Source organism: Eubalaena glacialis, chromosome 5 (genome assembly GCF_028564815.1).
Source record: "Eubalaena glacialis isolate mEubGla1 chromosome 5, mEubGla1.1.hap2.+ XY, whole genome shotgun sequence".
NCBI lineage: Eukaryota > Metazoa > Chordata > Mammalia > Artiodactyla > Balaenidae > Eubalaena > Eubalaena glacialis.
This window is the reverse complement of record NC_083720.1, coordinates 153,994,711-154,012,247: the sequence shown is the minus strand read 5'-3', so window position 1 is coordinate 154,012,247 and position 17,537 is coordinate 153,994,711. Positions and strand designations below refer to the sequence as shown.

The following is a 17,537-nucleotide window of genomic DNA, read 5'->3' as shown; positions in this document are numbered from 1 at the left end:
GCCACACTGAGCTGATACTCTGATGGTAAGTAGTTGCTGACCAAGGAAATAATGGGAGGCAAAGCATTCCAGGTGAGGGGATGAGCAAGTACAAAGGCCTTAAGGGATCAGTGAACTTGACATGTTGAGAAACAGAGAAAGCTAAGGAAGCCGCAGCTGGTAGATAAAGGAAGGAGAGGGTCGGTGAACTATGTAAAGATGGGAGCTCATTCTGACTATGTAATGGGAAACTGAAGGAAGTTGAAATTTTAGTCCATGTAAAGGTCCATGGTTAGATTTGTTTTGACAGTAATACACTGCCTGCTTCCTGAAGAATAGAATGTACACAGGCAAGAATAAGAGCTAGACGTCCAGGTAGGAGGATATGATGATAGTTCATTAAGAACTGATGTTTCGGGCTTCCCTGGTGGTGCAGTGGTTAAGAATCTGCCTGCCAATGCAGGGGACATGGGTTCGAGCCCTGGTCCGGGAAGATCCCACATGCCACGGAGCAACTAAGCCCGTGCGCCACAACTACCGAGCCTGTGCTCTAGAGCCTGTGAGCCACAAATACTGAAGCCCGCACGCCTAGAGCCCGTGCTCTGCAGCAAGAGAAGCCACCGCAATGAGAAGCCCGCGCACCGCAACCAAGACCCAACGCAGCCAAAACCAAATAAAATAAATAAATAAATTTATAAAAAAAAAAAAAAAAAAAAAAGAACTGATGTTTCTCGCTAATTATTAGAGAAATGCAAAATTACAGTGAGGTACCACCTCACACTGGTCAGAATGGCTATCGTCAAAAAGTCTACAAATAACAAATGCTGGAGAGGGTGTGGAGAAAAGGGTACCCTCCTACACTGTAGGTGGGAATGTAAATTTGTACAGCCACTATGGAGAACAGTATGGAGGTTCCTTAAAAAACTAAAACTAGAGTTACCATATGATCCAATAATTCCACTCCTGGACATATATCTGGAGAAAACTCTAATTCAAAATGATACATGCATCTCAATGTTCATTGCAGCACTATTTACAATAGCCTAGACATGGAAGCAACCTAAATGTCCATCGACAGAGGAATGGATAAAGAAGATGTGATACATATGTACAGTGGAATATTACTCAGCCATACAGAAGAATGAAATAATGCCATTTGCAGCAACATGAGTGGACCTAGAGATTATCATGCTAAGTGAAGTAAGTCAGACAAAGACAAATATCCTGTGATATCACTTATATGTGGAATCTAAAACATGATACAAATGAACTTATCTACAAATCAGAAATAGACTAACAGACACAGAGACCAAACTTATGGCTTCTAAAGGGGAAAGGGGGGGAGATAAACTAGGAGTTTAGGATTAGCAGACGCACACTACTGTATATAAAATAGATAAACAACAAGGACCCACTGTATAGCACAGGGAAACTATATTCAATGTCTTGTGATAAACCATAATGGAAAAGAATATGAAAAAGAATATATATATACAAGTATAACTGAATTGCTTTGCTGTACAGTGGAAATCAACACAACATTGTAAATCAACTAAACTTCAATAAAATAAATTTTTAGAAAAAGAAAAAAGATCTGATGTTTCTAGGAATTGGGATGTATCAGTGAGAATGCAGAAAAATGAACAGGTACTGAAGCTATTTTTGAACAGAGCTGAAATGTCTTGCTAATAACCTGGATACAGGGGGTTAAGAAATGGAAGGAATCAAGGATGAGCCCCAGGTTTTGAGTCTGAGCACCTGGGGAAATGCTGTTTCCTGGAGGGATATGGTGAGTGTTAGTCATCAAGAATTTTATTTTCCATATTAACTGGGAAGTGCATATTATACATCCTAGAATGTCAAGTAGGCAGGAAGCATGTGAGTTTGAAGATCATTGGAGTTATCAGGATGGAGGTAACCTGTGAAGCCATGAGGTAGCTAAGATCACAGATTGGAAAGTGCGGGGAGAAGAGTGAGAATGAGCCTGGGGTGCTCCAACCCTTCTCAGAGCCAGCCAAGACCGAGGTGTACTCGTCAATGTTGCAAGAGGTCAGCTCTTTCAACGTTCAGATCCATCCCAACCTCAACTAGGCAAAATTAAACACATCTTCCTCTGAAGCAAACCTGGTCACCCTGAATAATGTCCCCCATGACAAATCACATTCAGTATCTTCTCTACTCTGATCAATTTTGCCTCTCACATAACAACTGAATATATGCTGTTCCTCGCTCTCTCTCCACGTGTGTGTGCAGAGGGGGCTATGTTTCTGTCTCTCCATCTCTCTTTCTCTACCTCTGCTTTGGTCCCCACCCTCCTAAGGCATCACATGGGTCAATCTTCTAAGTGGTGACTGTCTCTGGTCTTCCCCTTCACTCCCTGTCACATCTGCTGTCATAATGGTGTTCGAAATGTAAATTAGCCTTTAAAAAGGCTTTAAAAAGCCTTCCTTTCTCAAAAGACTTTGATGAGCCCACTGCCTTTAGAATTTGAAAGTTCAAACTCTCTTGCTTAGCTTTATGATCTTCTATAACTTGAAGAATGACCCTCTTTTCCCAAAGCATCTTATTGCATACATTTAGGTCAATAAAGCTCAAACTTATTTGTCCTTTTCCATGCTTTTTTCCTCTTCTAGAGCTTCACCGTTAGCGTGGTAGTTACTAGCCTCACGTTGCTATATAAATTACATTAATTAGAGTTAAAATTTTAGTTTTTCAGTCACACTAGCCACAATTAGAATGCTTATTAGCCTCATGTGTAAATGTAGAACATTTTCATCATCACAGACACTGTTCTATGGGATAGTAACGATCTAGTGAAAATTTTGGCCATTTTCCACTAAATAATTTTCTACAAAATGAAGGTATTGATAAAGTGTCACTGGAAACAATACTTTAAAGATTTCCCCCTCTCAGTCTCAGAAAGACTAAATCAGATGCCTCTCCTCAGTGTTACTATAACACAGGCATATATCTATTTTACAGCATTTAAATTACCAGCTGAAATAACTTACTAAATAACTAACTTAAGTAAATTAACTTACTAACTTACAAATTATAACTGTTTTAATTTATTTTCTGTGTTTACTTCATAAAAATAAACTATGATATATGTGTAGACACTGAGGTGATTTCATTAATCACATTAAACACAAGGCCCATATCTCTTTCCATCATTAGAAAAATGGAAAGGTATTGCTATGATTGACATAGACTAATCATAATCTGTCCTCTGGGATGAGCCATATTACTCTGCAAACAAAATCAGAGTTCTGAAGCAAGGAAGAACAGAGAATGATTTTATGCAGATAACCAAGATGCTTGCCATAATCATAAAAATCCAGAAGAAAGCCATGGTAGTTACTAAAACTGGTATGCAATTATAGATATAGGTACTTTAAGAAATGATTGTGGTTATTGAAATGAAAAAAGAAACAAAATATTCTATTTTTTCTCTTGTATCATTGAAGTACTTCTTAGCATTTCTTCAATGTACTTTATGACTTCATAATAAAATTTTACCACTATAAAATGTCACTCTTTGTATTTGGTAATAGTTATTTTCTTGCACTCGATTTTATCTGATATTACTAAAGGTACTCCAGTTGTTTTATTACTAGGGTACATGTTATATATATTTTCCATCCTTTTATTTTTAATCAGAGTGTCTTTATATGTAATGTTTTCCAGCTTTATTGTGGTATGATTGACAAAGGAAAATTGTATATATTTAACATGTACAAGGTGATGTTTTGGTATACATATTAAATGTGAGATGATTATCACAATTAATTTAATTAGCATATTCATCACCTCACATAGTTACCTTTGTTTGTGTTTCTGGTGAAAACATATTACGTCTATTCTCTTATTAAACTTCAAGTATACAATAAATTGCTGTTGACTATAGCCATCATCTGTACACTAAATCAACAGAACAATTTGTCTTATAACTGAAAGTTTGTATTCTTTGGCCAATATCTCTCCATTTCTCGCATGGTTCAGCTCCTGATAACACCATTCTACTCTTCTCACTATTACAAGTTCAATTCTTTTAGATTCCAAATACAACTAAAATCATGCAGTACTTCTGTTTCTGGCTTATTTCACCTAGCACAATTTCTTCCAGGTTCGTCTCTGTTGTGGTAAGTGGCAAATTCCCTTCTTTTGTATGGCTGAATAGTATTCCATTCTACACATACACCACATTTTCTTTATTCATTCATGATAACTATTTAGGTTGTTTCCATAGATTGGATATTGTAAATAATGCTGCAATATACATGGGAGTGCAGATATCTCTTTGAGATTCAGATTTCATTTCTTTCATTTCATTTCAGACGTGAGATTGCTGGACCACATAGTTGTTTCATTTTTAACTATTTGAGAAACCTCCATACTGTTTTCCATAATGGCTGCACCAACTTACCAATTAACACCAACTGTGTAAGAGTTCCATTTTTTCCATATCCTTGTTACAGTTTGACTTTAGGCTAAAAGCCATCATAACAGGTATGAGGTGATATCTCATTATGGTTTTGATTTGCATTTCCCTGATGATTAGTGATGCTGAGCACCTTTTCATGTACCTGCTGGTCATTTGCATGTCTTCTTTGGAAAAATGTGCACTTGCGTTCTTTGCCCATGTTTTAATGAAGTTATTATGCATCGTGCTATTGAGTTGTATGAGTTTATGTATTTTGGATAGTAGTCCCTAACCAGATATATAATTTGCAAATTGCCTCACATTCTGTAGGTTGTCTTTGCATTTGGTTGATGGTTTCTTTTGCAGAAACCTTTTGCTTTGATGTAGTCCCACTTGTTTATTTTTGTTTTTGTTGCTTTTGCTTGTGTTGTCAAATCAAAAAAAAAAAAAAAAGAAATCACCCAGACCAATGTCAAGGAGTTTTTTTCCTATGTTTTCTTCTAGGAGTTTTATGGTTTCAGGTTTTATATTCAAGTCCTTAATCCATTTTGAGTTGATTTTTGTGTATGGTGTAAGATAGTAGTACAGTTTTACTCTTTTGCATGTGGCTGTCCAGTTTTCCCAACACTATTTACTGAAGAGTATGTCCTTTCCCCATTATATATTCTTGACTCCTTCATTGTAAATTAACTGACCATATATATGTATGTGTCCTTTTCTGGGCTGTCTATTCTGTTCCATTGACCTATGTGTCTGTTTTTATGCCAGTACCATACTGTTTTGATTACTATTGCTTTGTAATATAAATTGAAATCAGAGAGCATATTGCCTCCAGCTTTCTGCTTTTTGCTCAGAATTACTTTAGCTTTTTAGATCTTTTGTGGTTCTATATGAATTTTAGGATTGTTTGTTTTATTTCTGTGAAAACTGTCACTGGAATTTTCATAGGGATTGCATTGAATTTGTAGATTACTTTCAGTAGTATAAATGTTTTAATAATACAAGTTTTTCCAATTCATAAACATGGTCTATCCTTCCATTTATTTTTGTCTTCAATCTCTTTCATCAGTATTTTATAGCTGTCCATGTAGAGATCTTTCACCTCCTTGGTTAAATGTATTCCTAGATATTTTATTATTTTTGAAGCAATTCCCTTTACTTTTGATTTCTAACAATTTGACTTTGATGTACATGAGTGCTCTTTTTTCTTCAATCCTGTTCAGGAGATATTGAGCATATTTTTCATTAAGTTTGGAGACATTTTGGAAATCATATCTTCACATAATTTTTGTTTCTCAACTTCCCTCTCATCTCCTTCTGAGACTCCAGTTACTTAATGGTGGACCACTACTTGACATTGTTCCACAAGTTACTGAAGTTTTTCTTTTTTTTTCACTCAGTGTTGCAATTTCAATAGCATCTATTGATCAGTCTTCAAGTTACCTGATCTTTTCTTCTTCAATGTCTGAACTTCTGTTAAGACTACCTAGTAATTTTTGAACTCATACATTGCTTGTAGTTTTAGATTTTGCATTTCATTCTTTGTTATTGTGTCTGTATCTCTAATGGCATCCCCCAATTCTTTGTCCATTATGTACATCTTTTCCTTTAAATTATTGAAATTGTTATAATAGCTATTTCAACATCTTTGTCATCTCTGTATTTGTTCTATCAACTGTATTTTTCTTTTAGTTATAGATCACATTTTCTTGCTTCTTTGTATGTCTGTTATTTTTCATCATATGATTGACTTGTGGGTGCTACTTTTTTGAGAGTCTGTTTTTTCCTATTAGAGAATGTTGAGTTTTATTCTAGCAGTTAATGTATTTACTGATGACTTTTTAGTGGTTTATATGAAAACTGAAAAAATTGAACATGTATTATTTAATCATATAGAGAAATCAGGATTGAAGGATAATTCTCTTGAAGAGCTCAACAAAAGGTGTAATTGATTTTCATTTTTACTAAAATGGTTATCTATGATGTGATATAAATTGCCTTTTATCTATTGAAAATAAGGCGCTTATTTTGTTTTTTAGTGAAATCATACAGGAAAGGACTATCTACATTAGTTAATTAACTGTAACGTGATTTAACTAGTGAGAAATATATGCAAACTATTTATAACTTTTTTGTCAAAATAAAATTGTCTTATAGATAATTTTAAAACAAACAGGCTTTTGTTTTAAGCTTTGTAAGGACAAGTCTAAAGTAACTCCTACCTTAAGACTGAAGTAGCCCTACTCACAAAATACGGTCTTTCTGGAGTCTCATTTGAATATTTGAAATGTTCCCCAAGATCTCTCCATTCTGGGTTCCCAGCACGGTTTGTCTTATGAACTCTTTATTCAGCTCAGAGCCCTCTGAAGAGTTCTTGTGGGTTTTTTATTTTTGTTTTCTTCCTTCCAGGCCTCATGGAGTCTCACTCTCCGTATATACAGCTTAGTATTTGGCCAACGACTCAAGGACACACCTTTGCAGACTCCCAGGCTTTTTCTTGCAGAGCTAGCTCAACTTTAGTACCTTGTCCCCTAAACCCAGGCACCTCAGCAACCCTGACATCTGATCTCTGCTTCCTCTTCCCAGAAAGTCTGCTGTTCTCTGTTCCAACTCCACTTCCCTGTGTCAACGTTTGAAAAGTGCTCCAGGCAAAAAGCTGGGGTGACTGTGGAGCACATACCTCTTATATTTTCCTTCTCTGAAGGATCATATCCTTGTACCGTCAGTTTCTAATGCTTAAAAGGAGGTGCTTCATAAATGTTATCAAGTTTTACACGTGCTGACTGTGGAAGGGTAACTATAATACTTTCCTTGGTGATAGCCAGCCCAACACACTTCTCCAAAGCACTTATAAATCATACAATTCCTTTGTCTCACATTTAGCAGTTTGTCCCAGACCTGTCACCTGACTTGAGAGAAAAAGATTCTGCTTTCCACTGTAATCTTCTTTCAGCTCTAATCCCCATGGCCCCTCCCTCCCCAAAGTGCCCTCTTTTGCCTCATTTACACTCTGCTACGTCTCCTGGTCCACAGAGTAAGGGTTCTGTTCAGCACTCTGCCTTGGCATGCCCAGCAAACAGTGGGCATGATGATGAACCCTAACTTATAATTATTCCAAAGGAAAACGGTTTGCTACTGAGATAATGGGGGGATAATGCCTTTCTGGAACTTACATAATGTATTACTCCTTGATCTGACCTGCAATTCTACTTAGCCTGCCTTTGGTTACATATTTATTTGTGACTGTAATGTAGTTGCCCTGCAGGATTGATGGGGAGAAGGAAAGGGAAAAATTGGAAGAGGAAAAGGAGCCGTTATAAAAGAGTCCTAAGACCAGTTATTCTGTTGCCTTCATATTTCTTTTTTAAAACACCCAATGGTGCAACCTATATTTCTTCTGCTTTTGTACCTATAATTCATATTCCAGTGGGTGACTGGACGGGTGAAAGTGGCTTCAATTTATTTCTTCCCTGCTCGCTGTATCACTATATATTTATTTAGCTACTTGTTGAAGTTTTCAGTTACAGTTTCAAAACGTGCAACAGAAATTCTGACTGGATGGAAATAGCTGGAAGGATATTAGAAAATATGATCGAAGTAAATTCTTTTAAGTAAAGGATTGCTTTCAGTTGTAGGGGCTAGGAATTTAAACCATGAAGATCTGAGATCTAACACATTAAGTTACTAGTAGTCTCATATTTCAAAGTGTCAATTAAATTAATAATGCATAACCATTGTAGTCAACAAGTATATCTGTGTTTGTTATTTATTACATATTCATCATATGATATATAAGAAATCCTCAGTTACTGCATTTTCTTTTACTCTATTTTCTTTACATTGTAAACATCTTAGCTCTTTATTTCGTTCTATCCCTCATTCTTTGTGCCAACCAATCACACTCACCTGTTTAATTCTTGGAATACACATCACACTATGCATCTTGCTTTTCTCTCTGCTTAGAAATCTTTTCCCATGTTTCCCATAGTAATTTCCTAGTCATCTTCCAAGTGTCAATTTGTAGAATTATTTCCTGATTTCCCAACCAAGAATAAGGTCTATTTTTAGTTGCTATATACTCTCATAGGACCCTATCCTGAGTTTCCTATACTTCTTCACTGTTCATCCTTTTAAATATATTGAAAACTCTTTAAAGTCAAAAACTGTATTTATCTCATTTGCTTCCATAGAACCCAGGACCTAACACATTGTCTTGCATGTAGCAGGCTGTCAATAAATTGGTGAATAAATGAATGGGTTTTAGGATTCCTTTGAAATAGTAATTCCATAATTTCTTGAAAGAGTCACTCTTTTATGAGCGACTGTATGCACACACACAAAGGAAGCCCTTTTCTATGGGCTGTAAGATGCCCTGTGTGGAACCAGAAGGTATAGACCTGCTCACCTGTGATTGGCCCACGATAATATTTAGGACGTGGAAAGGGCATCGGAATGTAACCAAGCAACTCACTAAAATGTGAGAAATTTATTTAATCACCCATATCCTTGTTCATTAAATGCTAGAAAAAAATTAGGCTTTTTCCCTATGCATTTGTTTAATCTATTATTTGGATTGATCAGAAAATTCAGCAAGAGTTGTTAAGCCCAGTGCAAGAATGTATTTAATTAGAACCAAACCAGAGATAGTGGCCTCCAAGGTGATAGATTTTCAATTTAATATAATGAACATTTATTCTCTGATGCTAATTCGGGTCTTTACTTATATAAGTAAAACTCTGACATAACTACAGGCATTACGCCCTGCCCATGTTTCCCCATATATATTCATATCACACTGGGAATTCTCCAGGAACCAAACCTTGGTTAATATTTCCATGCTAACACATGTAAGGCAATTATAGGGGCTAACAGAAGTTTAAAAAAATTTAAATAGATCTTGATTCATAATTTTGATTATTATGCTGTGCATCTTGGGAGACTTCACTGTGATTTTCACCATGGTGTATTTCCACTTTTCACTTTAAGTCTGACTTAAACTCCTTGACCTTTATTCATTTTCCTTCTCCAAGACTGTGCCCTGAGTCTAAGACAAAAAGCAGTGTGGTCCACCCAGATTCCCAGGAATGCCCCCAGTAAGATTCAGATAGTTATGCTTTTCAAGAATGTCAGTCCTTTTTTCTCCATGACATTTCATTAAAAAATAGTGATACTTTTTATTTGTTGATTATTCACTGAAAGTGAGATGATGTGGATTAAATATTTCCTGAATATACCTGAGAAATATTTACTGATATTTAGGAGAAAACGGTCCAGTCAAACATTACAGTTTTCACATGTTAGAAGAAAACAAAATACATACTTTTTTTTTGTATAGAACACATTAAATAATAGTTGTATGCTTGAAATGAATTCCCCAACACAATTTTTTCTCTTATACTAAAAAATTAATTAGAGATGTCTTTTTAATTGAAATAAAATAAATCCAAATGCTACTCAAGCAATTATATTTAATGATTCTAACACATTTACAAGATGCTGCAAGTAATTGGCATCTTGAACCTTTTTATTATATTGAGTCCTGTAACATAGCTTAAAATTTCTTCTAATGTTTAAGTAGATCATACAAGGTAAGACTGTCTAAATTACATAGTTTAGTGAATGTCATCCAAACATATCAACCTGTTTCTCACTAAAAACATAATCTGCCTTCTTATCATGATTAAGAAGAAGAAATGTTTCCGATGAAATATTTTGCCAAGTAGCTTAGTTCAAAATATTATAACTATTCATGTGGAAAATTAGAAACTACAGTCCTGGTGATTCTTTTTACATTAACTTTTAAACAGCCAATGTATACCCAGCCCTTAGTAAAATCAAGGTGTAATTGTTTACCTTGGTCCAATTAAAATAATGTTTATCCAAAGATATGCTGGCAACAATATGTGCTTTAACTACAAATGCCGAGCATCACAAAACAGCATGATCTTTCATTCAAAAGCACAGCTCTTTGACCAGTTAAAGAATTAAGCATCAGAGAAATGTTATATGGTCCAGGGACTTATGTGATGTAGTAGAAGCTCCAGTGCTTTTTTAAATCATATCTTACATGTAGAATAAGCTTGGACAAGTCACCTAATACTAGTTAATTTCTCAAGCTTCATTATTGGAACATAGCTGTAAAATGGGAAAGCTTTTTAAACTATACATTGTGCAGAAGAAACAGGTGTTAAGTCTGGTCACGACTGTTGGAAATGAATGCTAAGACTACGCAAAATAAAACAACCATATGATTTTCATCAATAACAGAAATATCACTTTTTTTAACAAAAGCATCCAAAGTTATGAAAATTATGCCTAATAATAAGAGACGGACAGGAAAAATGGGAGAAATTGAGGCCATGTCGACTATTCAGCACACATAACATAGAAATAAACGGGTCCCATTTCATTTAATGAGTATATATTGTACACTTATAAATACCCTTGTTTAAGTACTGTGAGGAATATAAAAATACATAATATAAAACCCCTCTCCTCAAAGAGCATGAGAGCACCCAGCAAAAACTACAGGTATCCAGCTACAGCCTTGCAATCAGGAAAAGGTTAAGGACATTTTTTCCTCTTCTTTCGGAAATATCGCTATTTTATAACCGAAAGAACAATGCAACTTCTCCAATGAGATAATTGTAGCTCTAAGTTGCTTTCTTTGGTACTGTTCTTATTCTGGTTATTATTTTTTTTTAATTAATTTTTATTGGAGTATAGTTGTTTTACAATGTTGTGTGTTTCTGCTGCACAGCAAAGTGAATCAGCTATATGTATACATATATCCCCTTCTTTTTAGATTTCCTTCCCATTTAGGTCACCACTGAAAAGATGCTCAACATCACTAATTATTAGAGAAACGTGAATCAAAACTACAATGAGGTATCACTTCACACCAGTTAGAATGGCCATCATCAAAAAAATCTATAAACAATAAATGCTGGAGAGGGTGTAGAGAGAAGGAAACCCTCCTACACGGTTGGTGGGAATGTAAATTGATACAGCCACTATGGAGAACAGTATGGAGGTTCCTTAAAAAAATCTACGTTACTTTTTATTCATCTATATTGGCCTAATTCTTGTACTGACTCAAAACATTTAAAAATATTTAAAAATATAATTACAGTATGTCATGGGTCAGAGGAAAAGCATACCTAAGAGTGTGATGTCATGGAGAAAGTTCAGTACTTGGAGAGGTAAGATCTTCTTTCAAATCCAGTTCTATTACTGGTTTGATGACTGGGCAGCTCATACAAGATCTTGTTTTCCTGTCTTTACAGGTATGATATATCAGAACAATGCACCTAACGTACATCTTATGGCTAAGAGAATTCAGTGAGAAAATATCTATAAATAGCAAACCACTCTTTAAACTTATGTTGCCACTATTATCACCTCATATCATTCCTAAAGGTAACATGGTCCAGCTATGCCTAAACTAAGGATTCATTCTCACTCTAGGGACTGCTTTTATTACTGCCAACATATGGAAAGTGGGCATCAGTGATTGTCTCCTCCAGGGGGACAAATATGGTTCAAGAAATGGATATGTGAAGATGGTAACAGGAAAGGGATAGAAAAGTTATTAATATTTTTCATCTGAAATTATCATAGCATAAAAAATTACCAATCCTTATTTGTTGGTGACTCTAGAAGTTGGTGGGTTTGTGCGTGACTCTTTCCGGAGAGGTGTCACTTCATCTTGGTCCACGTAGAGTCGTTAGAATTATACTCTAGTGTGGCTCCCAAGACAGTCAGAGTAGCCTCCAGGTTTTTGGAACACTTTCTATACTAGACAACTCTGGTTACCAGAACCAATTTCCTACAGACATAGGAATGACACCGGAAGAAAGAGTGTTTGTTTTTTTAGTTAAATGGATTCTTGATGAGAGAGTTATTATCTGGCGAATAAATCTCTTTAGATTGGCAGACGAAACTACTATGACAGAATAAACACTATTTCAGTTTCAGTCCCACTTCATTTCTTTTCGAAAGATAAATTCATAAGCAGTGTAAAAGAACATACTTCAGTAACCCAGTACCTGTTTCCACTCCCCAGAACAACGCAGAGGTACGGCCAATACACACGCAGCCAGCCATTAAATTGAAACTCAGTCTACTAATATTTCTCTATGTTGAGGTCATGCAGATTTGTGGCTCTTGTTATTGCTACAAATCTATAATTTGCCTTATAGATTTTTTTCAAAAATTCTCTCTTTCTTAATATTTGTGCCAAATACCCGTATTCTAGAAACCTTCTCTGCACTTTTTTAAGCTGCTTATGTGTTCACATCTTCTAATCGTGGACGCTTTCATAGCTGAATTATAGAGAGTATATGCTAGCACATTGTATCCACTAGAAGATTTAAAATCCATGAAAATAAGGAGCTGTCTTTGCAGCCTCTACAATATGGCAGACAGTCAGAAAATATTTTCTAAAAGAATAAGTGGGTGAATAGATAAAACCAGGCATTTAGTAATTATTTCTAGACATAAGGGTTTCAGAGAGATTTTAGGTCAAGGACTGATTGCCATAAAATTTGTTTGCATAAAAAATGTTACTTGTGAAGTCAACGTTAATTAAACAACATTTTCAGGCAGATTTAAAAATCAATCCATAGAAATAGTTCGTTGTTTCTATTAATAACAGTGTCTTTTTATAAAACAAAATGTTCTTTACAGTAACAAAAATGGGGCAGATTTTTCATTCCAAGTCTAATATGCATTAGATTATTTTAGGTATTGCTACTTATTCCATACATGATAGAAGGATAAGGCACAAACCATCAATATAGCTGCAGAATTCAACTATCTACATTCAAGAAACAGAGAGAGGGGAAAGGAGGGAGGGCGGAAAGGGTGAAAGAAATCAAAGAAAAGAAAAGAAAAAAGAAAGAAAGAAAGGAAAGGAAAGGGAGAGAGGAAGAAAAAAGGAAGGAAGGAAAGAAGAAAGGAAAGAGAGAAAAAAGAAATTTTCAGGGGTAGTAGCAACACACCCTAATTTTAACTCCCCATTTGGGAAAAAGAAACTTTCCCACAAACTTAACTCATCTGCATGTTAATGGAAAAATGTTTCCTTTTGCCGCATCTATTACAGACTGTGTTTGACCCAACTCCCTGCTATTTCAGAAATAGTCATTAGAATTTAATATTGCAGTCTGTTGCATTCACAGTCTGAATATTTTAATACAGAGGAGGAAATGATTCTGCAAGAGAAAATGCTGGAAAATGCTGTATTTAATTAATGCCCTAGGGAAGCCATGAAAAAGAAAACAATGGGAGTTGTCACATACTAATTTTAAACACTGTTTACCAGATTTCCTTACATGTACTGCTTTAGCCTCCCACTCAGCAGCATGATTACAGCAGAACTGTTCCACGCTTGGCTTCTGGAATTCAGTGTGAGTAATAGGACACAAAGGATAGATGAAGAAGCTGCACTTTAATGCAGCTAAATGCTAAGGCTTGGGGCAGACCCTCGCACAAACACCTGCTCATATACAAGCAGATGTAAAGAACACTCTCTGCTTAATCTAGCAGAACAGCTATTTAGAGCCTTACAAGGCAGGGAGCTACTTGGTTGGTATAACACATTCGATTCAGGCTTGATCAAGCCAGTTGAGTCCCAATTAATCTTAAAAGAGTAGTTTATACATTTTTTCTTTTCTAAATAAAGAGCTGTTTTTATGAAGAAAGAGAGCATGAAAGAGTATAAGGTAGATTCCTTCTCTCCCAGTCTTCCCACGTGATTAGAAAAGGCAGGTCTAGGTTCTGAGCTGGACTGAATTCATGTAAAAGTCTACTTAGCAAGAGGCAGAGACTCTGACATTGGACCCCACCAGGGCATCAATACGGTCATATAAAAAGAAGGCAAAAAGAACTACCATGGGGATTGCAGGACTGGATGCCTTGCCTGAATATTATCTATTTCATACTCACAATCATTAAATGAGGTAAATCTTATCCTTATGTATCCATGAAAATTCTTAGACAAGCAACTTGCCAACTAGAACCCTAAACTGAGTCTCTACTTCAAGCCCGTTGCTGCTTCCACTTATCACGTGTCTTGTGACGTAGAATCGAGCTTATTGGAGGTAACTGTATTTGTTTCTGTTCATCTTCCAGGTCTGCCAGGCAGTCCACAGTTACACAATCACACTGTGGTTATATATGTTTGCAGCGTCCCTCTCTCTGCACATCACTCTCTGATGCAGGCCTGAGCCCTGGTCTTCGATTTGTACTCTGCCAATATCTCCAGGTCTTCGCAAAATTTTACCATGGGAGTAAGATGTGGGGATGGGGAAAAGAAAATCAGATATCCTGAGCTGTATAGTTCCCCCGCACAAAATTCTTTACCCTCCCAGAACGTCAGAATGCGACCTCATTTGGAAATAGGGCTGTTTGCAGATGTAACTAATTAAGATGAAGGCAGACTGGATTAGGGTGGCCCTAACCCAATGCGACCGGTGTCCTTATAAGAAAAGAAGAAGCACAGACAAGTCCATATGAACACAGAGGCAGGGATTGGAATGATGTCTCCTCAAGCCAAGGAAAGGCCAAGCATCACCATCATCATCAGAGGCTAAGAGGAGGCCGGGAAAGGTCCTCCCATAGAAGCTTCATAGCGGGCGTGGTCCTGCTACTGCCTTGATTTCAGAATTTTAGCTTCCAGCACTGTGAGACAGTAGATTTGTATCGTTTTAAGCCTTGAAGTCTGTGGTAACCTGTTACTGCGGCCCTAAACGAATACACCAGGTAACTGGTTTTACTGACTGAAGACTTATTTCACATGTTCTCCTATAATCTGTCTATGCATACCCAAGAACTCTGACTTTCCTTCCAGGTCACAAAGTCTTTCTCTGTCCAAATGCTTTCTTTTCCATGCTAAAATGTCAAGCACCTTTGATCTTATCTGTTCTTTACCTCGTCTTCCTGCAAACCTCTTGAAAACCTTGACATACAGATAAATCTCAAATAATTTTCCAAAAACAGAGTTGGAAGAGAGGTGAGAAACGGGAAGATTCCTTGAAAGTGAGAAGCTCAGGATTCCAGAAGAAGAAGGAATGTGGTCTCAACTCTCCTTGGCATATTTCTTAAATGGGCAGTGAAATGAGAGATTTGGATTTCAACCAGGAGATCACAAAAGACTCATGGTTCTGATTTTTCATTCTTCTCTTGGGATAGGCAGCAAATCACAGAGAGAGGGCCATCCTTTATGCTATTTTACACTGCAATCGCTGAAATGATTTGCAATAGCAGACATAAGAGTAGGTGTTAAAATTGAACCAAATACAGTAGTGTGGATCTGTTAATCACACACTACTATATATAATGTAAAATAGATAAACAACAAGGACCTACTGTATAACACAGGGAACTATATTCAATATCTTGTAATAATCTTTTAATGTAATAACCACTATACGGAAAAAAATCTGAAAAGAATACACACAAACACACACACACATATATATATATCTGAATCACTTTGCTGTACACCTGAAACTAACACAACGTTGTAAATCAACTATACTTCAACTATACTTAATATAATTTAAAAATACTGAACCATATAACTGAGATTGGGCTTTCAATTACTTAAGTCGTTGATGACCTGCCTTTTTGCCCTTTTCATAGAAACTAACAAAAAGGTGAGCAGAGTCTCCTGCTGTCCCTGAAGCTTCTTGTCAGGTAGGTGGGCGTCATGGGACTATGCCAGCGAGTTTTGTGGCAGCACAGTGACCCTGCTGAGATGTCATCTGCTCTTGAGCCCTGGAATCTTGACTGCAATGACCTGTCAAAGTCAGGGATAGTTCAAGTCTTGCATTTATACCGACAATATCTTTTACCCCCAAATCAGGACACAGTGCCTGACAGGTACAGATATACCTATGGGAACAATGAGACAGGATATTTAAATTCAAGACTGTCCTAGAAAATCTGAGACATATCTCAGTCTGAAGGTACCTGATCTGCTGGATGCCTTTGGCATTGTGAAAGAAAAGTTAAATATGGACTCAGTTTGTCTTAAAATGAAAAAGCATGAGTCATCAAGATAAACTTAAATTACATCAAGTATTTTAACTTTGATCTCAGACTGCTGAAAAATTCTTTTATTATATTACCATATAATGTATATTATATAATTATATGTTATATAAATCTTTATATTTTTAAAATAATATTAAGACATGAAACAAAACTTTCTGTTGAGAAGCTGTATATATGCTAATACTAGTACCTTTTCCACTCTCTGTTAGTATTCGGGTCAGACTGAAGATAATGATAAAAATAACAGCTGCTATTAGCAATGCAGTGCATTCTACGCACTTGGCATGGCGTGTGTATTAAGGCTTCTGCATGCACTGTTGCATCTAATTCCTGCAATAACCCATGATGCAAGCATTTTAACTTCATTTAATGAATGAGGAAATTTAAGCCCAAAATCACACAGCTAAAAACCCACAGAGTAGGATTTTAATCCAGTCTATCTAAATACAAAGAATCTGGCCATGGCGACAATGATACATGAGAAATTAGAGTTCTCTAGAATATCATTTAAATGAAACTGTCTTCCATTTGTTTTCTACCTGACAGATGATGTAACTACGGCAACCACCCCCAATCTCAATTCCCAGAAGGTTAGCCACAGCTTCACCCTTTCCACTCCCACATTAAGAACCATCAGAAAGCAAGTGAGGGAGAAGAAGAAGAAGAAGAAGAGGGAGGGGGAGGGAGAGGGAAGAAAGAAAGAAAAAAAGAAAGAAAGGAAAGAAGGAAGAAAAAGAAAAAGAAAGAAAAAGAAAAAGAAAGAAAGAAAGAAAAAGAAAGAAAGAAAGAATGAAAGAAAGAAAGAAAGAAAGAAAGAAAGAAAGAAAGAAAGAAAGAAAGAAAGAAAGAAAAAGAAAAAAAAGGAAAGTAAGTACATGGGAATGAAGGGAATAACCAGTGGATCTGCTTTATTTGATGGGAAAGTAATATTTACTTCCCTTACTGGATTAAGAAATTATCTGAAACAAAATAGGATAAAAGAAATCAGTATGAGACTTAAGGCATATTTAACATGGTTGGACATTATTGTTTACGAAAGAGAAGTAAAGGATGAAACAGATTTGGATCATGGACATTT

At 36.1% G+C, this 17,537-nt stretch overlaps 1 long non-coding RNA gene across 1 annotated transcript in view; it reads left to right on the top strand.

Moving 5' to 3' along the window:
* The window catches only part of LOC133092453 (uncharacterized), a 46,630-nt gene extending 29,528 nt beyond the window's left edge, over window positions 1–17,102 (top strand). Inside the window, exons 2-3 of the long non-coding RNA XR_009701056.1 lie at window positions 16,046–16,099; window positions 17,006–17,102. This is a non-coding gene — a long non-coding RNA (uncharacterized LOC133092453). The remainder of the gene's footprint in view (window positions 1–16,045; window positions 16,100–17,005) is intronic.
* Window positions 17,103–17,537: the final 435 nt, after the last annotated feature.